Source organism: Hordeum vulgare, chromosome 7H (genome assembly GCF_904849725.1).
Source record: "Hordeum vulgare subsp. vulgare chromosome 7H, MorexV3_pseudomolecules_assembly, whole genome shotgun sequence".
Lineage (NCBI taxonomy): Eukaryota > Viridiplantae > Streptophyta > Magnoliopsida > Poales > Poaceae > Hordeum > Hordeum vulgare.
In genome coordinates, this window is record NC_058524.1 from 371,206,167 (window position 1) to 371,233,030 (window position 26,864).

The following is a 26,864-nucleotide window of genomic DNA, read 5'->3' on the forward strand; positions in this document are numbered from 1 at the left end:
GAGTGTACCCATTGCAACTCGGGAAGGGTCCCATATAATCGAAGCCCCAGACATCAAATGGTTCAATGACAAGTGAATAGTTCATAGGCATTTCCTGATGCTTACTGATGTTCCCTATTCTTTGGCATTCGTCACAAGACAAGACAAACTTACGGGCATCCTTGAAGAGAGTGGGCCAATAGAAACCTGATTGCAATACCTTATGGGCAGTTCTATCTCCAGCGTGGTGTCCTCCGTAGGCTTCGGAATGACACTTTTGCAAGATCTGTCCCTGTTCATGTTCAGGCACACAACGTCTAATAACACCATCTACAACTTCCTTATAAAGGTGAGGATCATCCCAAAAGTAGTGTCTCAAATCAAAGAAGAATTTCTTCTTTTGCTGATAGGTGAAACTAGGTGGTATGTATTTGGCTACGATATAGTTTGCATAATCGGCATACCACGGTGCACTATGTGAAGTGCGGATGACATTTAGTTGCTCATCAGGAAAGCTGTCATCAATACGTAGTGGGTCATCAAGGAAATTCTCTAGCCTAGACAAGTTATCTGCTACAGGGTTATCAGCACCCTTTCGGTCAACGACGTGCAAATCAAATTCCTGTAGCAGGAGAACCCATCTGATTAGCCTAGGCTTAGCGTCTTTCTTCTCCATAAGTTACTTAATAGCAGCATGATCAGAGTGAATAGTGACTTTAGAGTCAACTATGTAAGATCTGAACTTTTCACATGCAAACACGACTGCTAAAAACTCCTTTTCTGTAGTGGCATAGTTTCTTTGGGCACTGCCTAGAGTTTTACTAGCATAGTGAATAACATTCAACTTCTTGTCAACTCTTTGTCCTAGAATAGCACCAACAACATAATCACTAGCGTCACACATGATTTCAAAGGGCAAGTTCCAGTCAGGTGGTTGAACAATAGGTGCGGTTATCAAAGCCTTCTTAAGTATTTTGAAAGCATCCTCACAATCCTCATCAAAAACAAAAGGAACATCCTTCTGCAAGAGGTTGGTAAGAGGCCTAGAAATCTTAGAGAAGTCTTTAATGAACCTTCTATGGAAACCATCATGACCTAGGAAACTTCGTATACCTCTGATATCTGTGGGGCAAGGCATTTTCTCAATTGCATCAACCTTAGGCTTATCAACTTCAATGCCTCTCTCAGAAATTTTGTGTCCTAAGACGATACCTTCATTAACCATAAAGTGGCACTTCTCCCAATTCAAGACGAGGTTGGTTTCTTCGCATCTCTATAAGACTCGATCAAGGTTGCTGAGGCAATCATCAAAGGAAGACCCATAAATGGAGAAGTCATCCATGAAAACCTCAACAATCTTTTCACAAAAGTCAGAGAATATAGCCATCATACATCTTTCAAAGGTGACAGGTGCATTGCATAAGCCAAAAGGCATACGTCTATAAGCAAAGGTACCAAAGGGGCAGGTGAAAGTGGTTTTCTCCTGATCAGATTGCGCAACAGGTATTTGCGGGAAACCTAAATAACCGTCTAGAAAGTAGAAGTGTGTGTGTTTTGATAGCCTTTCTAGCATTTTGTCGATGAACGGCAAAGGATAATGATCTTTCCTGGTTGCCTTTTTCAGTTTCCGGAAGTCTATCACCATCCTATAGCCGGTAATAATCCTTTGTGGGATTAGTTCATCCTTATCATTAGGAACGACGGTGATACCTCCCTTCTTAGGTACGCAATGTACTGGACTTACCCAATCACTATGGGCAACAGGATAAATGATTCCTGCTTCGAGAATGTTTAATATTTATTTTCTAACGACCTCTTTCATCTTAGGATTCAATCTCCTTTGATGATCAGCAACTGGTTTGAAGTCAGGATCAGTTTTAATCTTGTGCTGACATAGAGTAGGACTAATACCCTTAAGATCATCAAGAGTATATCCAATAGCAGCACGGTGCTTCCTCAGAGTTTTTAGTAACTTCTTCTCTTCGTGCTCTGAGAGGAGAACACTAATAATGACAGGATATATCTCCTTCTCATCAAGATAGGCATACTTAAGAGTATCACACAATTGTTTAAGCTCGAACACAGGATCACCCTTTGGTGGGGGAGGATCCCCAAGCAGTTCAACAGGCAGATTATTCTTGAGAATAGGATATTGTTCTAAGACAATTTTATCTATCTCATCTCTCTCCTCCATATGCATATCATTTTCATGCTCAAGAAGATATTGCTCTAAAGGATCCGTAGGAGGTACGACAATAGAGGCAAGATCAATGATTTCATCCCTACCAGACGACTCTCTTTCATGGGGTTGTCTTCCAAACTTGGAGAAGTTAAATTCATGAGACACACTCTCAAAACTAACTGTGACGGTCTGCTTAGTGCAATCAATGTGAGCATTCACAATGTTGAGAAAGGGTCTACCGAATATGATGGGACAAAAGGTATCTTGTGCAGTACCAAGGACGAGGAAATTAGTAGGATACTTTGTCTTACCACACATGACTTCTACGTCTCTCACAATTCCCAGAGGGCAGATAGTGTCTCTATTAGCTAGCGTAATAGTGACATCAATGGGTTCTAACTCAGCATGTGCAATCTCATATTTGATTTCATCATATAGAGAACGGGGTATGGCACTAACACTAGCTCCCATATCACATAAACCATGGTAGAAGTTATCTCCTATCTTGATAGAAACAACGGTCATACCAACTACAGGTCCGTATTTGTCTTTCGCGCGAGGTTTAGCAATTCTAGCGGAGTCCTCACAGAATTTGATAACATGCCCATCTATGTCTTCGGCTAAGAGATCTTCGATAATAGCAACACTAGGTTCAACTCTAATCTCCTCAGGGGGTGCAAGTGATCTAATGTAACCCCTACGTATCACAGTTGGAGCTTTAGAATAATCCTTTATCCTAGCAGGGTATGGTGGTTTCTCAGTGTAAGCACAAGGAATAACAGGATCACTAAAAGCAATGATTTTCTCCTCAACTAGATTGGTTTTGGCTATGTTGCTTTCTACAGGAGGATGATATTTAAACCACTTCTCTTTGGGAAGATCAACATCAGCAGCAAAAGATTCACATAGAGAAGCTACTATCTCAGAGTCACCATACTTAGCGCTAAAATCACTAGAAGTGTTTGTCTCAACAAAAGATTTAACGCAATCAAACTGGAAATTCATACCTGACTCCTTACCTTCCTCCAGCTCCCAATCTTCAGAGTTGCGTTTGATTCTCTCCAATAAATTCGACTTGTGATCAATATCCTTCTTCATAAAAGAATCGATACAAGAAGTGTCAAGCATGGTACGATCTTCATGAGAAAGCCGAGCATAAAAGTTTTGAGTGATGATTTCTCTCGATAGCTCATGATTGGGCATGAATATAGCATTGATTTAAGCCTCCCCCAAGCTTGAGATATGCTTTCCCTGTCACGAGGCCAAAAGTTATAAATAAAGTTCCGATCACGATGTACTAAATGCATAGGATAGAACTTTTGATGAAATTCCAATTTCAACCGATTGTAGTCCCATGATCTAGTATCATCACATAGCCTATACCATGTCAACGCCTTATCTTTCAAAGATAAAGGAAACACTTTCTTCTTTACTTCATCCTCGGGCAAACCTGCAAGCTTAAATAAACCACAAACTTCATCTACATAGATCAGATGCAAGTCTGGATGTGAATTTCCATCTCCTGTGAAAGGATTAGCCAGCAGTTTCTCAAGCATACCCGAAGGAATTTCATAAAATATATTTTCAGTAGGTACCTCAGGTTGAGGAACGACTCCTCGTGCTTCCGTTCTTGGTGAAGATACCCCGAACAAACTCCTCAAAGGAACAATTTCCATAGTGACAAGTGACAATAATTTTAGCACAGTATATAAATGTTTCCTTACCAATTTCCACTTACCAACGGTGCCAGAAAAGAGTCTTGATGACCCACAAGTATAGGGTATCAATCGTAGTCCTTTCGATAACTAAGAGTGTCAAACCCAACGAGGAGCAGAAGGCTCTAATAAACAGATTTCAGCAAGGTAATAACTGCAAGCACTGAAAGTAGCGGTAACAAGTGATTGTGTAGCGAAGTGAAACATAGCAAGCAAAAAGTAACAAGTAACAAGTAGTAGCAACAGTGCAGCAAGTGGCCCAATTCCTTTTTTAGCTAGGGACAAGCCTGAACAAAGTCTTATAGGAGGAAAAACGCTCTCGAGGACAAACCGGAATTTCTTGTCATGCTAGTTTCATCATGTTCATATGATTCGCGTTCGTTACTTTGATAGTTTGATATGTGGGTGGACCGACACTTGGGTACTGCCCTTACTTGGACAAGCATCCCACTTATGATTAAACTCTCTCGCAAGCATCCGCAACTACAAAAGAAGAATTAAGACAAAGTCCAACCATAGCATTGATCTAGTGGATCCAAATCAGCCCCTCACGAAGCAACACATAGACTGGGGTTTAAGCTTGTGTCACTGCAGCAACCCATCATCTACTAACTAGTTCCCAATGCCTTCCTCTAGGCCCAAGTATGGTGAAGTGTTATGTAGTCGACGTTCACATAACACCACTAGAGGTAAAAACAACATACAGCATATCAAAATACCGAACGAATATCAAATTCACATGACTATTATCACCATGACTTATCCCATGTCCTCAGGAACGAAAGTAACTACTCACAAAGCATAATCATAATCATGATCAGAGGTGTAATGAATAGCATCAAGGATCTGAACATAAACTCTTCCACCAAGTAATCCAACTAGCATCAACTACAAAGAGTAATCAACACTACTAGCAACCTTACAAGTACCAATAGGAGTTGCGAGACGAAGATTGGTTACAAGAGATGAACTAGGGATTGGAGAGGAGATGGTGCCGATGAAGATGTTGATGAAGATGCCTCCCCTCCGATGAGAGGAGTGTTGGTGATGACGATGGCGATGATTTCCCCCTTCGGGAGGGAAGTTTCCCCGGCAGGATCGTCCTGCTGGAGCTCTAGATTGGATCTTCTCAAGTTCCGCCTCGTGGCGGCGGCGATACCATGAAAAATCTCCCGTCTGATTTTTTCTGGACCAAAACCCTTCATATAGCAAAAGAGGGGGCTAGTGAGCCGTCAGGGAGCCCACAAGCCCCCACTCGGCCACCATGGGGGTGGTGGCGGTGGCAGGGCTTGTGGCGCCCTGGCAGCCCCCCTCCGGTAATTCTTTCGCCCCGTATTTTTATATAATCCGAAAAAAATCCACGTAACTTTTCAGGGCATTTGGAGATGTGCAGAATAGTGGACTAAGATTTTCTTCTTTTCCAGTCTAGAATTCCAGCTGCCTGAATTCTCCCTCTTCAAATAAACCTTGCAAAATAAGAGAGAAAAGGCATAAATATGGTACCACAAGTAATATAACAGCCCATAAAGCAATAAATATCAACATGAAAGCATGATGCAAAATGGACGTATCAAATTTCTATAAATTTTCTCATATATTTTGGAAGCAATAAAAATAACTTTCCTTCATAAGGGGTCATTTCTGGTCTTAGAGAAAGGTATTTAAATAAAATAGTAAAATAACTTTTAAAGTGATAATATTGTGGTTTTGGGAAGTCTTTTTGATAATGGGATTTAAATAAAATATTTGGTGCAAAATAACTTCCCTAATTTGAGGACTTGTACCACAAATCCCAACTCAAGGGTTTTTGAAAGCTTAAATTAAGTAAAACTTTTTGGTTCAAAATAGTATTTGGTAAAAAATAGTTTATGGTCCTATTCACGTGGAATAATCATCAGGCAAGGGTTGGGGGTCAAGGAAGTGAGTGTGGAGAGTAGCATCAACATTGGGGTTAAATATAAGCAAACAAGCAAGCAAGCAACACTCACATCAAGCATCGTAATTAGTCATAAAATTTTTAACTGGCCCTAATTTTTGGGATAAGTTAATTTAGTGAGAAGAGTTAAAACACAAGGTGCTACAGACCTTACCCCCTTAAGAAAATCTTGTCCTCTAGATTTCTAGGCTAGGCGTTGGAGAGATGCTGAATTTTAAGTTGGAGGCAGTCTTCACGTCCCCATGTTGCCCCTTCATCGATGTGGTTGCTCGTGTGGCCTTGAAGTGCTTGCTGATATGGCTTCAAATGCTCCGCTCGTCCCTACCCGACCGTGAGCGGGGTACTGGCAATAAGTTAGGCTTGACTGAGGGTCAAGGGCTCGGTTCACTAAGTTCTTACAAGGTCCTCGCTTGCACGTGTACCCCAAGGTCGGAACACGTGGCAAGGTAGCGTGTCTGGTGCTGGTCTTGGGGTTGTGCACATTGGTTAGTGACACCTCGATGTCTCGGGTTAGAATAGAAGGGTTTGTCATGGGCTTTCGTCGAGTTCTTCTACTTGAGTAAGCTGCCCGTGCATGTGCCACATTCTCCTCCGACTATTTGTTGTTGTCGTCATGGACGCAAGCTTCCGGTGTGTCTCAGATGTTTGGCCTCCTAGCCTCTTCGTAGCTCCTCGTGAAAGGGTCTGGGCTAGATCCCATCCATGAGTCTAGGCTCAGAGACTCGGCACTTAGAATGGGTTTTATCATTTAGGAAGGTTTGTGAGGGGTTCTGGATGAGCTGGCTACCCAAGAGTATAGACCAGCCATCCACTCCCTAAGGTCTGAGGCTTGGCAAGCGGGTGAATCACCTTTGGCAGGTTTTCACCATGATCCAATTAGGACTCTCATCCTTGTTTTGGACCAAAGAGAGGCTCTCTAATTTCTCTCGCTATCCAAAGGCTTCATCGGCTTGGTCATCGATGCTTCTTGGCATAGTTGATGTAGCCGGTACAGGAGTGGTGGTTGGCTTTCTACTGCTTCTTCTCCATCGTTGTGGTTTCCAACCATTGTGGTTCTTCGCCTTGCTTGAGAAGGATTGGCTGCTTCCTGGGTAGTGTGTCGAGGAGCCCATCCTCTCCGGATAACACCTTACTCTCAGGAGGCATGGCGATCGGTGTTCCTGGGCTTGCTCCAAACAGGACTACAGTGCTCCTCGTCTAAGTATGTCATCCAGGAGGACACCAATATACTTCCCAACCACCACATAAGCATAGTGCTCATGAGACAGGTGAGAGGAGCGGGGACTCGCTATGGGCGGTCACTGGCCGAGGGGTTTGTGGTCCAACATAATCTAGTCCTTCATGTCCATGTTCATCATAGACATGATTGGTGGTGGTCGGGGCAGAGTATTGGCCACAGTCTAACGACTTAGGGCCGTTTCCTATGGTCATAACCCGACCATCTTATGGCTCAGTGAAGCTTTCGGACTTCAAGGAACTTATGATGTGAATGATCGTCTATCATCTTATGCTTAAGCAAATTCCTTAGATGCTAATAGTCTGACCTCTAACTCTGGACCAAATCACCCTATTTCATCAAAGATACCATCTCACATAAGTCAACTCCACACCACTCACGCTAGTCAACCCGGCCCAGGGTTCAGGGAAGGACTAAACCCAAACACCATAAGTATGATATACCTATGTTGCACATGCATTCCTATGCAAGAACCTCGGGGAAGCATACAAGCTGCTAAGCTTGAACTGAGATGCTACAAACCCAAGTGCTCAACTAGATTACCCAATGGCCAGGGTAGTGCATTCCTATATTAAGGGAACACGTAGTATACCAATCCAAGGTCCTGTTTCCTTCTTATGAATCCGATCAGGGTTTCCATATATCCGGTCGAACATCACTGGACCCATCACTCCTACAATCCGATATCGATGGGGTTCTACCCGATCACTTAGAATCCTCATAATCCAGATATTATCGCCAGGACTACATCATAGTGTATCCACAAACTTTCAATATCATGGCCAACTAATCTCCAAGGCCCAGCTTATATAGGTTCATAAATCAATTCGATGACTCCAAGTACTTGTACTTGTTATCCACCGAGAAACATGGTATCGTGATCGAGATCGTCGGGCTAAATCCAATTTAGTCCGAACCATGTGGCCTCATTCATAATCGATACTCTATTAAGGTTACCTATTTTAAATCCGAAACTCAAGTCCAACAAGGACTGTTACTCGTTACTCCAAGTCATTATGGTAACATCATAAAATCATGACTATTACTCTATGAAGCCAATTTATTATACCACCAAGAATTTAGCTCGTGATCAAAATTGTCTTACTGAATCCAAACTTACTCCAGGAATATGTAGGTTATGCTACTTTATGAGCTTGTTCCACCAAGTTCCCCTACCTTCACAGGGGCCTTACGATCCACCATGATAGTCTAGCTATATCCTCGAGTCATCCATTATCATCACAACATCGCATAGCCTACAAATCATTTATCCAGAACGATCCTTCCTATGGCATCCGAGTTTTGGTGCTAGCCTTAAGAATGAAGGGTACTTGTTCATTGTAATCACTTGTTCCATAAAGAACCCGATGCTAAGCATGAGCTATCGGAGCTCAACGGATGCTCTGGCAAATCCGTGCTTTAAACACCTGACGAGAAGTTGAGCTGGGGAAGCTTGTGAGGGTTTAGGTTGGTCTAGGGAGGGGTTTCAAATCTCGAGGTAAAGCATAACTTCTATAGGTCACGCCTGGTTGAGCATGTTGCAGTAGGAGTCTTCAGTGTCAGCTGTCCGTTGAAGTGGATCCTTGGTGCATCTTGTCTTTCTGACCTTCAGTTGCCGAGAAAGGTGAGGGAGGGATAGCAGTATACAGAGTAGTGCCTTAGGGCGCATTATAGTGTAAGTGCAATCAAACAAGTGAGGCAAGGCCAACACAAACATCAAGATAAGGCAGGTGATATAGCCGCGTCCTGGGAAAAAGCGCGACTTATATCAAAGCACAAAAAAACAAGCAATACACAACATGGTTCCATCCCAACCATTTCACGGACTCGACTTCGTATAGAGGATTCACAACTCATCCTACCCTAGGCGTTCTTGGACTCAACGGTCGTGCCTGCTTCTTGTCTTGAGGAGGGTCCGCTCAGTCTTCTGCGTCTTCTCATGGTTTTGCCATGTCTCTTGTTGTTGCTTACCGAAACGAATCGGGTTGAGCTAAAAATAATTCTTGATGACTTCTCGTCTGGTGAGCTGCCGACGAGGATGGTTCTTCATGGCTATCGTTGACAGGGTCTTCTGTTTCCTTTATAATCTTGCCATTGTCTTCTTGCCTTCGAAAGCATCGAAAGTTCCAAGCGCATAACCTTTATGCAATGACATCAGCAAGGCATGATAGAGTTTCAGCCTGTTAGTCACTTTGGCCACAATATCGACACCTAGGGTGGGGGATGAAGAGAACCGTTTTTCTGCTCACTAAGGTGAGGCGGACCAAATGGCGAGGTTCTCATCCACTGGTAGTGGTCGACACAGCATTGATAACAAGAGGGTTGCTTATCAGCAATGCATATCATGGTCTTACATATCTCATGTCCTGGTAATTGAAGGTGTAGGTTGCATCACTCTGGAATAGTGTCGGCGTGTCACCATCTTCACGGTCTCGATGTCCTCATTCCTCATGGTGGTACTTCTATTGGTGTCGTATTGTCGTGCGTTGCCATCCTTGTCTTCGAAGTACGTGGGTGATCACTCAGAAAGGTTGCTTCCCTCCAAGTTACCCACGAGGATGTTAAGTAATCTGATGATCAGAGGGCACAAGGGTACTAGCGACCATTTGCAAGTTTTGAAAAAGTAGACAAGGAGTGTCAAAAGAATAAGGGTGGAAGTGCTAAGGTAGAACCTTCACTTTCTTTGAAGATTTAGGAGAGGTGAGAAATATACAGGTTTTGCAAGTACTTTTGAAGGGTTTGGAAAAACAGCTTTGTGCTAACTAACGTCCGTGCTAACTAAGGGCTTCCTACAGTCAGGATGGGTCTGATGCCAGCTCTGTGGGGACCCCGACTTACGAGTCGAGATCGTCGAATGAATGTGCTCAGTGATCCTAGAGATCAATGCTCACCGAACACAGAAGAACTAAATAACAAGAATCTTACATCCATACATACCGTCTGATACAAATATGACCATTGCGGTCAAGTCTTACGTAGATAGGTCCTTGAAGGCCGGCACACCAAACTAGACTAAAAGCGGAAATTATGGTTCGAATGCGTGAACCCATGCCATCAGCCTTAACCTACAGGCATTCTGACTGGGAAGCGTCCTAGCTCGCACGAACGTCACCAAGGTACTCTTCACCATCTCGTGTTCTCTCTTACCTAGTCAATGAAATAACCAGTGGCTAGCCAATTGTTGAGGCATAATTTATGCCTAAGTAATTTTGGTGATTGATGACAGTACCGTACAGGACTAATCGTGTGTGTCAAGGTTTCAGGCAACATTCGTCAACGGCACAAGACGACACGACTCCTCTCTTCGGGAACGGAAGCACGGCGCTATCCTAGATTCTCTTCATTTGAGTCATAGGAAAGCCGGACTATTAAGAGGGGATCCGTAGTGGAAAGGTTTGGGTGGAATCTATCTTTGCACACGCACACCTCTATTTTCTCCCTTTCCTTTATCCTTGGAGCGGCCCTCGCCGGTTTGTTCTCTGCGTCTCGGCAAAATGGTCCCCAGCGGTAGTACCGCTAGCCAGCGGTAGTACCGCCACTGGTCAGCGGTAGTACCGCCCCTGGTTAGCGGTAGTACCGCTCCAGGTGCCCTGTTCCACCTACCTAGCGGTAGTTCGTGGACGGACCCTTGTGCGAAGACTTTCCCGGCGGTAGTAGTGTTTATGCACTACCAAGGGCCAGCGGTAGTACCGCTGGAAGCCCCAGCGGTAGTACCGCTGGTGCCAGCGGTAGTACCGCCAGGCAGCGGTAGTACCGCTCCTTCTCAGCGGTAGTACCGCTGGATCTCGGGCAGAGAGTGGGAAAACGGTCTGAATTTTCCCCCCACTATATAAAGGGTTCTTCTAGCTGAGGAACCCTATCTCTTACCTCTCTAAGCTCCATTGTTGCTCCACAAGCTTAAAAGTGCCCGATCTCTCTCCCTAGCCAATCAAACTTGTTGATTCTTTAGGGATTGGTTGAGAAGGCCTAGATCCACACTTCCACCAAGAGAAAAGTTGATTCCCCCACCTATCCCTTGCGGATCTTGTTACTCTTGGGTGTTTGAGCATCCTAGACGGTTGAGGTCACCTCGAAGCCATATTCCATTGTGGTGAAGCTTCGTGGTCTTGTTGGGAGCCTCCAAGCTTTGTGTGGAGTTGCCCCAACCTTGTTTGTAAAGGTTCGGTCGCCGCCTTCAAGGGCACCTATAGTGGAATCACGGTACCTTGCATCGTGCGAGGGCGTGAGGAGAATACGGTGGCCTTAGTGGCTTTTTGGGGAGCATTGTGCCTCCACACCGCTCCAACGGAGACGTACTTCCTGTCAAAGGGAAGGAACTTCGGTAACACATCCTCGTCTCCATCGGTTCCACTTGTGGTTATCTCTAACCTTTACTTTGTATTTGCTTTTCCTTGTGACAATATCTTACTTGTCTTAATAGGTCTTGTTGATAGACTCTATAGGGGTCACCTCTTTGTCATATTATTTGTGAACCCGTATAGTGTTTACCTTAACTTGTTAAGATTAATTAAAAAGTGGTCGTTGTCTATTCACCCCCCCCCCTCTAGCCAACCATATCGATCCTTTCAATTGGTATCAGAGCTATGTCTCTTTATTAAGGGTTTAACCACCCGAAGAGTATGGAAGGCGAAGAGGAAGTGAACCATGGGCAACCCGAGGGCATGGACCTGACTTCGGTCACAAGGGACGACTTGAATACGGCTATGGCAGCCCTCAAGACGTCCTTGACGAGCGAAGTCAAAACCATGCTTAAGGAATTAATTGATGGTCTTAAAAGTTCACCCGAACCGGCTTTAGTGGTTAAACCCACCATTTCCGATTCGGAGGCCAACTCCTCTAAGGAAGCGGCTAAAGGTATGCAACCTGCTTCACCTCACGAAAAGGATGGGACTGGAACACATGCCTCTGTTCCACCTCCCATGACGTATGGAGGACCCGTTCTCGCACCTCGTCTTAATCCTGTTGGTCCTCCTCCTAAACTTGTGAAAGGTGACTTTGCTAACTGGGTATTCTCTATTAAGTCTCATTTGAATCACAGCTCAACAAACTTGTGGAGAATTATCGAGCAAGGATATTACCCCCATGACCCAAGCAACCTCACTCCAAGAGAAGATGCAGACAATCAATATAATCACTCTGCGTTGTTTATCCTTTAGTCTGCTGTGCCACCTGAAGATCTTCCCCACTTAAGTCCCTTCACATTGGCCAAGGATTGTTGGGAGCATATTATGGTGTTGTATAAGGGAAGCTCAAGTATTCAACGATCCAACTATGAAGTGATACTTGATCAGGCCGATGAGTTTGTGATGAAGGAAGAAGAGGACCCTCGTGATCTCTATCGGAGGGTGACTGCTATTGCTGTGGCACTAAAGGATCATGGAAGTAAGGATGTGGATGACACTTGGGTCAAACGCAAGTTTCTCAAAGCCATCATGCCTTTCAACAAAGCCATGTCATCTGTCATTCGTCAGCGGCCAGACTTTCACTCTTTGTCTTCCAGTGAAGTGTTGGATGAGTTCATTGCAATGTCAATCATGAACGAAACAGCCGACAATGCACTTGCTCGTGTCCGATCAAAAACCACTTCACCCAAACTTGCGTTGAAAGCAAGAGTAATGCTTGAAGAAGAAGAAGAAGATGAGGAAGAGGAGAGCTGCCCGGAAGACACAAAGTATGCCTATCATGAGCACATGGCTCTTGCATCAAGGCAATTCTGGGGAAATAAAAGGAACTCAAGACCAACCTTCAACAAGAACAACTCAAGTGGTTTCAAACCCAAACAACGAGTAAGGACATGTTATAACTGTGGCAACGTGAGTCACTTCGTGGAAGAATGTCCATATGAGAAGAGAGAAGACAATGGAGGCAAGCTCATTCGCAAAGACAAAACCAAATCATTTCCAATCAAGAACAACTTTGTGAAGAAACCTCACCCAAAAGGAATGGTGGCCCTGGAGGAGTATCCTTCTGATGATGATGATGATGATGATACAGTGGCAACGGCAACTGTTGCTATAGCCACTACCCCTTCCCAGAAGGTGTCTCTCTTCAATGCCCCCAACGAGAACCACATCACCAAGTGCCTCATGGCAAAAGGTACCAATCAGGTAACTTCTATCATTAAGACCAACATTACTTCTGCTCCTTCATTGTTAAATTGTGTAGAAGATAGTGATGTTGGAGAACTTAATGAGCATGATCTTGATAAGTTTCTATGCACTATTAAGGGAGAAACCAAGAAGCATTTTGTTGCTCTCTTGGAACAACTGGGTGAGGCCACTGACCTTATTGAGTCTCATGAGGAGACCATCTCCGAGCTTCATGGACATAGTCGTGACTATGCCGATGAAATTGCTGAATTATCTAGTACCCTAGAAGAAGAGCGCACTCTTCGTTTGGCTCTTGAGGAGTCATATAACGATGACTGCACTAAAATGCAAAAGAAACTGGATCATGATGTTGTTCTTACTCGCATGCTTAAATCTGAAAAGTATGCTCTTGAGGTTGGCCGTGACAGACTCAAAGAAGAGTTTGACATACTTGACAAGGCCCACAAAGCCTTGAAAGGTGCTCATTTCGCTCTGAAAGAGTCTCATGATCAACTCCAAGCAAAGCTTACCAAGGAGATCTCTACTTGTCCTCCCTTTGTGCTAATTGATAATACTTGTGCAACTAACCCTTGTTGTGAGCATGTTCATCTTGTGGAAGAAAATGCCAAGTTAAAGGAGAAACTTGAGAAGGGCCTTGTGTCATGCAGACAAGGTGAGAAGAGTCTGAACGATCTCTTGAGCACTCAAAAGGGTGTTGTAGGAAAGGAAGGAATTGGACTTACCTCCAAGTCAAAAGGTAAAAGAAAGAACAAGAGCAAACGATCTCTCACCCTCATGGACATCTTTGTCAAGGAGGGTGAGGGGACTCAGAAGGTGAACAGGAACAAGGTGGACCATGGGAACCTCAAGAAGGGCAAAGCCGCTCCTACTAACACAGCCGGCAAACTCAATTCCTCTTATGTGTTATGTTGTGCTAGTGATGGGCATGTTTATGCCAGATTTATTGGTTCCTACGATGAAGATATTGAATGGGCTATCTGGGTTCCTAAGACCCTTGTCTCTAACATGAAAGGACCCATTAAAAAATGGGTACCTAAAACCAAGCCTTGATCTATTGCAGGAGTTTGCTTCCGGTGGGGTGTCATGGTTGCTCGATAGTGGAGCAACAAATCATATGACCGGAAGCAAGGACTTAGTGGTGGATGTGCACCCTTCTCCATCTATGCCCACCCATGTCCAATTCGCTGATGCATCCTCGTCAAAGGTATTGGGATTTGGTAAGGTGGTCGTCTCTCAAGATTTGTCTATTGAGAAGGTCATGCTTGTTGAGTCTCTTGCCTACAATTTACTTTCCGTTCGTCAACTTGCAATCATGGGTTTTTCCACATTCTTTAATATTGACACTGTGGTCCTCCTAAGGAGCAAGACTCTTAAAGTAGCCTATGTTGGACATGTCGAAAATGGTCTCTATGTGGTAAACTTTTCAAAGCGACCCACTAAGACTGCGACATGTCTAATGGCTAAAGTTGACGTGGGCTGGCTTTGGCATCGCCGTTTAGCTCATGTCAATATGAGGTCTTTGCAAAGTCTTCTGACAGGGGACCATGTTCGTGGACTAACAAATGTGAGCTTTGCTAAAGATCGTGTTTGCAGTGCTTGCATTGAAGGAAAGATTCATGAAACTGCTCATCGTCCAATAACTCTTATCTACACTAAGAGGCCATTGGAACTTCTTCACATGGATCTGTTTGGTCCTCCAACATTTGATAGTCTTGGAGGCAGAAAGTATTGCTTAGTCATTGTTGACGATTACTCAAGATATACCTGGGTATATTTCTTCAAAAGGAAGAGTGAAACTCAACAAACGGTCATCAACTTTGCCAATGAAGCGCAACGTCAACATGAATCAAAAATCTTGATGATTAGGAGTGACAACGGCACCGAGTTCAAGAACTATACCCTAGATGAGTTTCTAGGTGATGAGGGAATAAAGCACCAATATTCTGCACCATATACCCCTCAGCAAAACGGCGTGGCAGAAAGGAAGAACCGGACCTTGATAGACGCTGCAAGAACAATGATGGCAGAATTCAAATCTCCATACAACTTCTGGGCAGAGGCCATCAACACAACATGTCATGCGTCCAATCGGCTCTACATCCGCAAAGGCTTGAACAAGACTCCGTATGAGATTCTAACTGGAAACAAACCCAATCTCAAGTACTTCCGGGTATTCGGTTGTAAGTGTTTCATTCTTAAAAAGGGAGCTCGGTTAGCTAAATTTGACTCTAGAGCACATGAGGGTATCTTTGTTGGTTATGCTACAAACTCTCATGCTTACCGTGTCCTTAACAAGTCCACCGGACTAATTGAGGAGACGTGTAACGTGGAGTTTGACGAAAATAATGGCTCCCAAGTGGAGCAAAGTGGTCTTTGTGATATAGGTGATGAAATTCCTCCCGAAGCCATAAGAAGAATGGGGATTGGTCAAATACTCCCCATTGAGGAACCCCTTATGGCCGAAGGAGAAGGACAATGCTCTACTCAAGTGGAGCCATCACCCCCACAAGCCCCACACGCTTTCGATGAACAAAGAGAAGACTCTCAACAAGTTGATCAAGCTCTCGGTCAAGATCAATTGCCTAACAATGGTGATATGCCCACTCAAGCACTACACCAAGACCTTGAACCAACACGAGATCAAGATCAAGAGCACCCACTAATACAAGATCAAACTAGTGAACCTGCTCAAGTCGAAGGACAAAGTGATCAGGAGACTGTCTCACAATTCCCTTTTGGAGATGCAACAACCGGCTCAAGACGCAAGGGCAAACAAAAGATACAAGTCGATGCTCCCCTGTTATCTAATGAAGAACTCTTGGAGCGTCGAGCAGCCAAGAATGCGAACAAGCTGAAAGCCAAGTCACATCTTATGAAGAATGTTCTTGGTAGTTTAAAAAGGGGAGTATCTACCCGTCAACAGCTTTGGAATTATTGTGAGCATCACGCGTTTGTCTCGTATTGTGAACCTCAACAGGTACAGGAAGCGCTCGATGATGAGGATTGGCTTATGGCCATGCACGAAGAATTTAACAACTTCGAGCGCAACCAAGTATGGGATCTAGTGCCACGACCAACGAAGGAACATAATGTCATCGGGACCAAATGGATATTCAAGAACAATCAAGATGCAAATGGAATTGTGATTCGAAACAAGGCAAGATTGGTGGCTCAAGGCTACTCCCAAGTTGAGGGTATCGACTATGGTGAAACCTTTGCCCCTGTCGCTCGTCTAGAATCTATTCGCATGCTACTTGCTTTTGCTTCTCATCATAACTTCAAATTACAGCAAATGGATGTGAAAAGTGCATTTCTTAATGGTCCTTTAAATGAGTTGGTATATGTCAAACAACCCCCGGGATTCGAACATCCCAAGCTCCCCAATCATGTGTACAAACTCAATAAGGCACTCTATGGTCTTAAACAAGCCCCACGCGCGTGGTATGAGTACCTTACTGAGTTGTTACAAGATCGTGGGTTTGAAATTGGGAAGATTGATCCCACTCTTTTTACTAAGAGGGTTAAAGGGGATTTGTTCATATGCCAACTATATGTTGATGATATTATCTTTGGCTCTCCTAACATTTCATTCAATGAAGAATTTGCTGCGCTAATGACTGAGAAGTTTGAGATGTCCATGATGGGAGAGTTGAAGTTTTTCCTCGGATTCGAGATTAAACAAGGTCTAGAAGGGACATTCATCAAACAAGCCAAGTACACTCAAGACATGCTCAAACGGTTCGAGCTCGAAGATGTCAAACCGGTCAAGTTTCCCATGCCAACCAGATGCAAGCTTGACAGTGATCCCAATGGTAAAGCAGTGGATCAAAAGGTATACCGCTCCATGATTGGATCCCTCCTTTACCTTTGTGCATCTAGACCGGATATTATGTTGAGTGTAGGGATATGTGCACGGTTTCAATCCGCACCAAAAGAAAGTCATTACATGGCTGTCAAACGAATCTTTCGATATTTGGCTCATACCCCAAACTTTGGCCTCTGGTATCCCAAAGGAGCAAACTTCAATCTAGTTGGCTATTCTGACTCAGATTGGGCTGGAGATTGTGTGGAGAGGAAGTCAACATCAGGAGGGTGCCAATTCCTTGGTCGCTCTTTGGTAAGTTGGTCTTCAAAGAAGTAGAAGTGTGTCTCCTTATCATCCACCGAAGCTGAGTATGTGGCAGCTGCAAGTTGTTGTGCACAATTGCTATGGATGAGGCAAACTTTAAAGGATTATGGTGTCACTTGTGACAAAGTGCCTCTTCTATGTGACAATCAAAGCGCCATCAAGATTTCCCTCAACCCAGTGCAACATAGCAAAACCAAACATATTGATATTCGTCATCACTTCATCCGTGAACATATCAAGCTAGGTGATATTGAGGTTCACTTCATTCACACTGAAGAGCAACTTGCAGATATTTTCACCAAGCCACTTGATGAAGCAAGGTTCCGGGAGTTAAGGCATGAGCTAAATATCATTGATTCAAGTAATGTGGATTGAAACTAGGAATATTGCACCTCACTTCACATTCCATCTTGGTCTAGATGTAGGCATGGACATAGGGGGAGTGTTGTTCTCTCAATAAACTCTCCCTCCCCCTATTATGCGTAAATCAATCTAGTCTTTCACTTTAGCCATTGTCAAATGGTACTTGTGCTTCAAAGACGAGCATTGGTCATGAACCCAAGGATAATTCTTCGCGGTGTCATACCATTGTCTCAAACATAGGTGGCCACGGCCACCGCCCCTCCATCCTCTCGTGCGTATAAAGGAGAGGATATACAATGACAAGTCAGTACATTTTCTTGGAAGTCATCCCTTCTTACTCACTTGTCATATGCCCAAGTCCCTCTCTTTTCTTAAAGCCGCGCTGCGACATTTGCAGCGGTACTACCGCCAGGGTAGCGGTACTACCGCCAGGACCCCAGCGGTACTACCGCGAGGGGTAGCGGTACTACCGCCAGGACCCCAGCGGTACTACCGCCAGGACCACAGCGGTACTACCGCCAGTGGTAGCGGTACTACCCCCAGAGCTCAAAATCTAACTCGGGCGGCTGGAATATTTCTAGGGTTTCGAGGGGGAGCGGTACTACCGCCAGGGGGAGCGGTACTACCGCCAGGACCCCAGCGGTACTACCGCTGCCCTCCAGCGGTACTACCGCCAGGTCAGCGGTACTACCGCTGCACCCTAGCGGTACTACCGCTGTCCGTACCCCTTGGACTATATAAAGGGAGGGGGAGCCCGACTTTCAATCTGTTTCTTCTTCCTGGCGGCTCCTCTCTCCCTTACCCCGAAAACCCGCTGTTTGGATCTTTCTTGGAGGAGCTCCTTCTTCCCGTTGGTGTGGAAGGACTGATTCACCTCTTCTTCCTCCTCCAAAGCCATGAATCCCGGTAACAAAAGCTCCTCCCCTCTTATATTTGGTTGTTCTTCGTGTTCTAGGGTTAGGAGCATTGGGGATTGCATTCATCTTGTTGATCCAATGACTTGTTGCTATGATTACTGCCATGGTATAGGGTTTCATCGTCTTAGATCAAATATTTTAACTTTTTGATTAGAACTAAAACGTGCTCTCTCTTGCCTATGCATGTTTATACCTCGTGTTACTATGTGTTCCTCTTGACAATAGGGCTGATGTATACGTATTAATGTTTATATTCAGTCCATGCCCTAGAATACGAGTTTTATATGTCTAGATCTGAAAGTCAAACCCCCAGCGGTACTACCGCCAGGGGGTAGCGGTACTACCGCCAGGACCCAGCGGTACTACCGCCAGGGGGTAGCGGTACTACCGCTATGACCCCCAGCGGTACTACCGCCAGGACTGGCGGTACTACCGCCAGGACTCCCAGCGGTACTACCGCCAGGACTGGCGGTACTACCGCCAGGTGTGGCGGTACTACCGCCAGGAACATTCACGGTGTTTTTCTCTTTGGGCTTAGCAATGCATGTTTTCTTTGTTTTTCTGCACTTTCAAGATCCATTGCCTTGACTTTTCGTGTTGCCTCTTTTTCGCTTTGTGGTCTGTGTCACAGGTGGCTCTGCTCGCCGTTCGAACCCCCCACGGGACACGGCATCCAAACAGTTTCGCAACACAGAGGCGCCCGAGGGGTCTTCCACGTCTGGTCTCCCCCCTAAGAAGAAGTCCTTTAAGAAGGTCGCTCACAAGGACAAGAGGGTGAATATCCGCACAATGTCTACCCAGGATTTTCTGCAATTTCGCACCAAGAACCACTATCTGCAGGAGAGGGAGAAGATCGATGATGTTGAAAATGTCTGGGTTAAGGACCATTGCAGGATATATCGAGATATCATTGCAAACTTCAAGAAGAACTATGTCTTTGTCCAGTGGATTGATCTGGCACACCTTCAGCGGCACACAGAGTACTTTGGTGATGCCCTTGCTTTGATTGACAAGATGGGCCTCAAAAACATCATCTCCTTCAAGACGGATTTTGACCCCACGGCAGTTGCTCAGTTCTATGTCACAGTTCACTTCTCCCCTGATGAACAGCGCTCCATGATATGGATGACTGGGCCACAGAAGATGACTAGTTCCTGGACAGAGTTCATGCAGTTCCTGCACGTTGATTTTCAGGGTGCTGACACCCCTCTTGGGCTGCGTCCTCACGCTCCAGCCCCCACTGATAAGGGCCTCGCAAAGGACAGACTGCAGACACTGTATCTGAGGAAGGGGGTGCTTCCCAAGCACCTGGACATCATGCACCGCATCTTTCGGAACACCCTCTTCCCTCGGAGTGGTAACTTTGATGAGGTCCATGGCTCCTTGGCTGAGATGTTATTACTGTGTGAGGAGGCTATGTCTATGGAGTCTGCTCAACTGGATATTGCAGATGTGATGTTCACAGAACTATGGAACTGCATCATCAACCGTAAGGTCCCTATCTACGGGCCTTACCTGTTTGCATACATCTGCCATAAGTGGCAACAGGCGTTTCCGGATGAGGTGCTCTACGCACAGTCTGACTACATTGTGCATGACCCAATCAAGCTGCGCGTCAAGGACAAGTGGGCCAACCCATCTTCATCTTCTCAGCACATGGACACAGATACAGAGACCGCTGCTGGTAGAGGACCTGCCTCTCAGTCCCGCTCGTCTGCCATGCCATCTTGGGCTATCAAATGCAGGACAAGATGAAGACTCTCTTCTGTATGCAGGCCAAGGGTCAGTATCAGTCACATGTGGCTGAGAAGTAGAGCCGCCAGAGGCATAAGCGTGTTCTCAGGACCTTGGATGTGGACATCTCCAGTGGCTCAGAGGACGACATCACGCCTGAGGCCACCTGGATGCAGGCTCAGGGGTACCAGTGGTCGGGTGATGAGGCGCAAGAGGAGGAGGAGACTGATCAGGAGGGGACCGACGAGTCTGGTGATCCTGAAGACGAGGAGTAGCTACCTGTGGCATTAGGTGTGCCCCCTTTTTGGTGTCTTGTGCCAAAGGGGGAGAGAGTCTAGGGATTTGATTTCATTCGAACTTTGCATTGCTTTGCTGATTTGCTTTGAACTTGGTTTGCTTTGTTTGCTATCGTGTGTGAGACATGATCTTTCCTATGTGAGATTAGATTTATTTCCATCATATGCTGTGAGTCATATGTCATATATCTCTATTTTTTTATTCTCATATTATTATCCATGCAAATCCGGTATTGTCATCAATCCACCAAAAAGGGGGAGATTGTTGAGGCATAATTTATGCCTAAGTAATTTTGGTGATTGATGACAGTACCGTACAGGACTAATCGTGTGTGTCAAGGTTTCAGGCAACATTCGTCAACGGCACAAGACGACACGACTCCTCTCTTCGGGAACGGAAGCACGGCGCTATCCTAGATTCTCTTCATTTGAGTCATAGGAAAGCCGGACTATTAAGAGGGGATCCGTAGTGGAAAGGTTTGGGTGGAATCTATCTTTGCACACGCACACCTCTATTTTCTCCCTTTCCTTTATCCTTGGAGCGGCCCTCGCCGGTTTGTTCTCTGCGTCTCGGCAAAATGGTCCCCAGCGGTAGTACCGCCCCTGGTCAGCGGTAGTACCACTGGCCAGCGGTAGTACCGCCCCTGGTCAGCGGTAGTACCGCTCCAGGTGCCCTGTTCCACCAACCTAGCGGTAGTTCGTGGACGGACCCTTGTGCGAAGACTTTCCCGGCGGTAGTAGTGTTTATGCACTACCAAGGGCCAGCGGTAGTACCGCTGGTTTCAGCGGTAGTACCGCTGGAAGCCCCAGCGGTAGTACCGCTGGTGCCAGCGGTAGTACCGCTGGAAGCCCCAGCGGTAGTACCGCTGCACGCAGCGGTAGTACCGCCAGGCAGCGGTAGTACCGCTCCTTCTCAGCGGTAGTACCGCTGGATCTCGGGCAGAGAGTGGGAAAACGGTCTGAATTTTCCCCCCACTATATAAAGGGTTCTTCTAGCTGAGGAACCCTATCTCTTACCTCTCTAAGCTCCATTGTTGCTCCACAAGCTTAAAAGTGCCCGATCTCTCTCCCTAGCCAGTCAAACTTGTTGATTCTTTAAGGATTGGTTGAGAAGGCCTAGATCCACACTTCCACCAAGAGAAAAGTTGATCCCCCCACCTATCCCTTGCGGATCTTGTTACTCTTGGGTGTTTGAGCATCCTAGACGGTTGAGGTCACCTCGAAGCCATATTCCATTGTGGTGAAGCTTCGTGGTCTTGTTGGGAGCCTCCAAGCTTTGTGTGGAGTTGCCCCAACCTTGTTTGTAAAGGTTCGGTCGCCGCCTTCAAGGGCACCTATAGTGGAATCACGGTACCTTGCATCGTGCGAGGGCGTGAGGAGAATACGGTGGCCTTAGTGGCTTTTTGGGGAGCATTGTGCCTCCACACCGCTCCAACGGAGACGTACTTCCTGTCAAAGGGAAGGAACTTCGGTAACACATCCTCGTCTCCATCGGTTCCACTTGTGGTTATCTCTAACCTTTACTTTGTATTTGCTTTTCCTTGTGACAATATCTTACTTGTCTTAATAGGTCTTGTTGATAGACTCTATAGGGGTCACCTCTTTGTCATATTATTTGTGAACCCGTATAGTGTTTACCTTAACTTGTTAAGATTAATTAAAAAGTGGTCGTTGTCTGTTCACCCCCCCCTCTAGCCAACCATATCGATCCTTTCACCAATGAGTACTTTGAATGTACTTGCAAACAGCCCATGATGCAAATTATGTAATTGAGTGCAATATGAAGTATAGTGCAGCCTTTGCGGAAAGTAGGTTTTATTAAAGCGTAAACATGGTCATGTATTTAGTCATGCATCAATAAGTAAGTATTAACCCTAAGAACAAGTTACAGATATCAATATAAATATTCTGAGGACTGAACACCTCATGTTCATCCTCCATGTCAACTCACCAAACTTGACCAAGTAATCACTTTCTCATGTAACTCCTTTATACACACGCACACTATGTTTATGCAGAAAATACTAGACGTAGTTTAAACAACAACACCCAATTGTCCTTGACCGTGGACACGGCTATTCGAGTAATTTGACACTCTGCAGAGATTGTATGCTGCACCCACAAGATCTAGGAAACTTCCGTGTCATCTTCGACTCACGGTATATAACATACTTCTACCTCTTGAGCTTGCATTGGTTTTCCTTTGAAGAGGAAAGCGTGATGCAATGAAGTAGATAAGTATTTCCCTCAGTTTGTTGAGAACCAATGTATCAATCCAGTAGGAGGAACAAGCATGGTCCCAATAATAGTACATGCACAAACAATCAAACACTTGCACCCAACGCTATAAAGGGGTTGTCAATCCCCTCAGAGTTATTTGCAAGGATGAGATCTGATGGACATAGATATAAAAGATTGCGAAAACATTTTGGTATTTTTGGTTTATAGATCTGAAAGTATAATACGGAAAATAGACCCCGGGGTCATAGGTTTCACTAGAGGCTTCTCTCATAAAGGAAAATAATACGGGGGTGAACAAATTACTGTCGAGCAATTGATAGAAAAACGAATAATTTTGAAGATATCCAAGGCAATGATTATGCATATAGGCATCACGTCCGTGTCAAGTAGACCGAAACGATTCTGCATCTACTTCTATTACTCCACACATCGACTGAGTCATGTCTCCATCTAGAGTATTAAGTTCATGAAGAACAGAGTAACACATTAAGTAAGATGACATGATGTAGAGGGATATACTCAAGCAATATGCTGAAACCCCATCTTTTTTATCATCGATGGCAACAATACAATACAACAATACAATACGTGCCTCGCTACCCCTACTATGTCACTCGGTGAGGACACCACAAGATTGAACCCAAAATTTAGCACTTCTCCCATTGCAAGAATTACCAATCTAGTTGGCCAAACCAAACCAATAACTCGAAGAGACTTGCTAAGATATGAAATATTGCATATAAGAATTCAGAAGAGACTCAAATAATATTCATGGATAATCTGAACATAAACTCACAATTCATCGAATCTCGACAAAGACACCGCAAAAGAGTATTACATCGGATATATCTCCATGAAGATCATGAATAACATGGTATTGAAGATCAAAGAGAGAGAACAAGCCATCTAGCTACTAGCTATTGACCCGTAGGTCTGTGGTGAACTACTCATGCATCCTCGGAGGGGCAATGGAGTTGACGTAGATGCCCTCTGTGATCAATTCCCTCTCTAGCAGATTACCAGAAAAGGCTCACAGATTGGACCTCACGGGAAGAGAGGCTCCCGGCGGCGTAAAATTATTTTCGTGGCTCTCTTTGGCGATACGGGAATATTTGGGAAGTTGTGCGCTAAAGAATGGGGTTAGGAGACCTACAAGGGACCCACAAGCGAGGGGCGCGACCACCCCTCTAGGGCGTGCCCTGCAGGCTTGTGGCCTCCCGGCAGATGCCCTACCCCCTACTCTAAGTCTGCTGGATTTCTTGTGGTCCAAGAAAAATCATTCCGGAGATTTTATTCCGATTGGACTCCGTTTAATATTCCTTATCTGCAATACTCAAGAACGTGGAAAAACATAAACTGGCACTAGGCTCTAGATTAATAGGTTAGTCCCAAAAATAGTATAAAACATCATATAAATGCATATAAAATATCCAAAATAGATAATATAATAGCATGGAACAATAAAAAATTATAGATACATTGGAGACGTATCAAGCATCCCCAAGCTTAAATCCTTCTCGTCCTCGATTAGGTAAATGATAAAAACAATTTTTTTGATGTGGAATGCTACCGAACATATTTATCAATGTAATAGTCTCTATTGTGGCATGAATATCCAGATCCATAAGATCCAAAACAAAAGTCTAATATTGACATAAAAACAATAATATTTCAAGCATACTAATAAGTTAATTGCTTCCTTTCGAAATAGCATGGTCTTAGAAAGTTATCCCTACAAAATCATATGGTCTGGCTATGCTCCATCTTCATCACACAAAGTATCTAAACCATGCACGACCCCGATGGAAATCAAGCAATTGTTTCACACTTTTTATGTTCTCAAACCTTTTCAACTCTCACGCAATACATGAGTGTGAGCCATGGATATAGCACTATAGGTGGAATAGAGTGTGGTGGAGGTTGCAAAAAAGGAGGAGAAGATAGTCTCACATAAACTAGGCATATCAACGGGCTATGGAGATGCCCATCAATAGATATTAATGTGAGTGAGTAGGAATTGCCATGCAACAAATGCACTAGAGCTATAAGTGTATGAAAGCTCAAAAAGGAAACTAAGTGGTTGTGCATAAGATGTAATTCCACTAGTTATATGAAAGTGACAAAATAGGAGACTCTCTATGAAGAAAACGGTGCTACTTTGAAGCACAAGTGCAGAAAAAGATAGTAGCATTGTCCCTTCTCTCTTTCTCTCATTTTTTCTCATTTTTTTCTTTTTTTGTGGGCTTCTTTGGCCTCTTTTATTTTTTATGGGCTTCGCTGGCCTCTTTTATTTTTTTTAAAGTCTGGAGACTCATCCCAACTTGTGAGGGAATCATAGCTTCCATCATCCTTTTCTCACATGGGACAATGCTCTAATAATGCAAATCATCACACTTTTATTTACTAACAACTCAAAAGATTACAACTCGATATCTAGAACAAAGTATGCCTCTATAAGCAATATGGAAGTGATGGTGCATGTCATAAAAACGGGACGGTGGTGTTGCATGGCAATATATCTTGGAATGGATATGAAAATGCCATAATAGGTAGGTATGGTGGCTGTTTTGAGGAAATATATGGTGGCAGTTTTGTGGAAGGTGGGGTTAATGTACCGGTGAGAGTTGTGCGGTACTAGAGAGGCTAGCAAAGGCGGAAGGGTGAGAGTGCGTATAATCCATGAAATCAACATTAGTCATAAAGAACTCACATACTTATTGCAAAAGCCTATTAGTTATCGAAGCAAAGTATTAGACGCATGCTCCTAGGGGAAGGGTTTGTAGGAGTTAACCATCACGTGATATCGACCTCCACACAAAGGTTGACAATCATTAAAAAAATCATGCTCCGACTTCATACATAATGGTTCACCATACGTGTATGCTACGAGAATCACAAGCTTCAACACAAGTATTTTTTCCAATTCACAATTACTTACTAGCATGACTCTCATATTACCATCTTCACATCTCAAAACTCTATGCAAGGAATCAAACTTCTCATCATATTCAATGCGCTGAACAAGAAAGTTTTTATTATATCCCTCTTGGATGCCCATTATATTAGGACTAAATTCATAACCTAAACTAATTACATGTTGTTTAAAGAACTCCCAAAATATTATAAGTGAGGTACGAGAGTTTAACAATTTGTATAAAACACAACACCGTCGTGCTCTTAAAGATATAAGTGAAGTACTAGAGCAACATTGCCTAGCTCAAAAGATATAAGTGAAGCACAAAGAGTATTCTAATAAATTCACGATTCAGCGTGTGTCTCTCTCAAAATATGCGTACAACAAGGATGATTGTGGCAAACTAAAAAGTAAAGACTCATATCATACAAGACGCTCCAAGCAAAACACATATCATGTGGTGAATAAAAATATAGCCTCAAATAAATTTACTGATGGATTGAAGACGAAAGAGGGGATGCCTTCCGGGGCATCCCCAAGCTTAGGTTCTTTGGTATCCTTGAATATGGCTTGGGGTGCCTTGGCATCTACAAGCTTAGGCTCCTGCCACTCCTTATTCCATAGTCCATCAAATATTTACCCAAAACTTGAAAACTTCACAACACAAAACTCAATAGAAAACTCATGAGATCTGATACATCTCCAACGTATCTATAATTTTTGATGGTTTCATGCTATTATCTTCTCAAACTTTGGATGTTTTGCATGCCTTTTATATATTTTTTGGGACTAACTTATTAACTCAGTGCCAAGTGCCAGTTCCTGTTTTTTCCATGTTTTTGACCCCTTTCACAGGAGATTTTGAAACAGAGTCTGAACAGAATAAAATCCCCGAAAAGAATTTTTCCATAACGGAAGAAGATCAGGAGACTTGAGAGCCAAGGCATGGGGCCCCCAGGGGCCCACAAGCCCCCACCCCGCGGCCAGGGGGGCGCGGCCCATAGGCTTGTGGGACCCTTGGTCGCCCTCTGCCCTAGGGGTTGCGCCTATATATTCCCTAAAAATCCCCAAAAAATCAGGAGATCATCGAAAGTACTTTTCCGCCGCCACA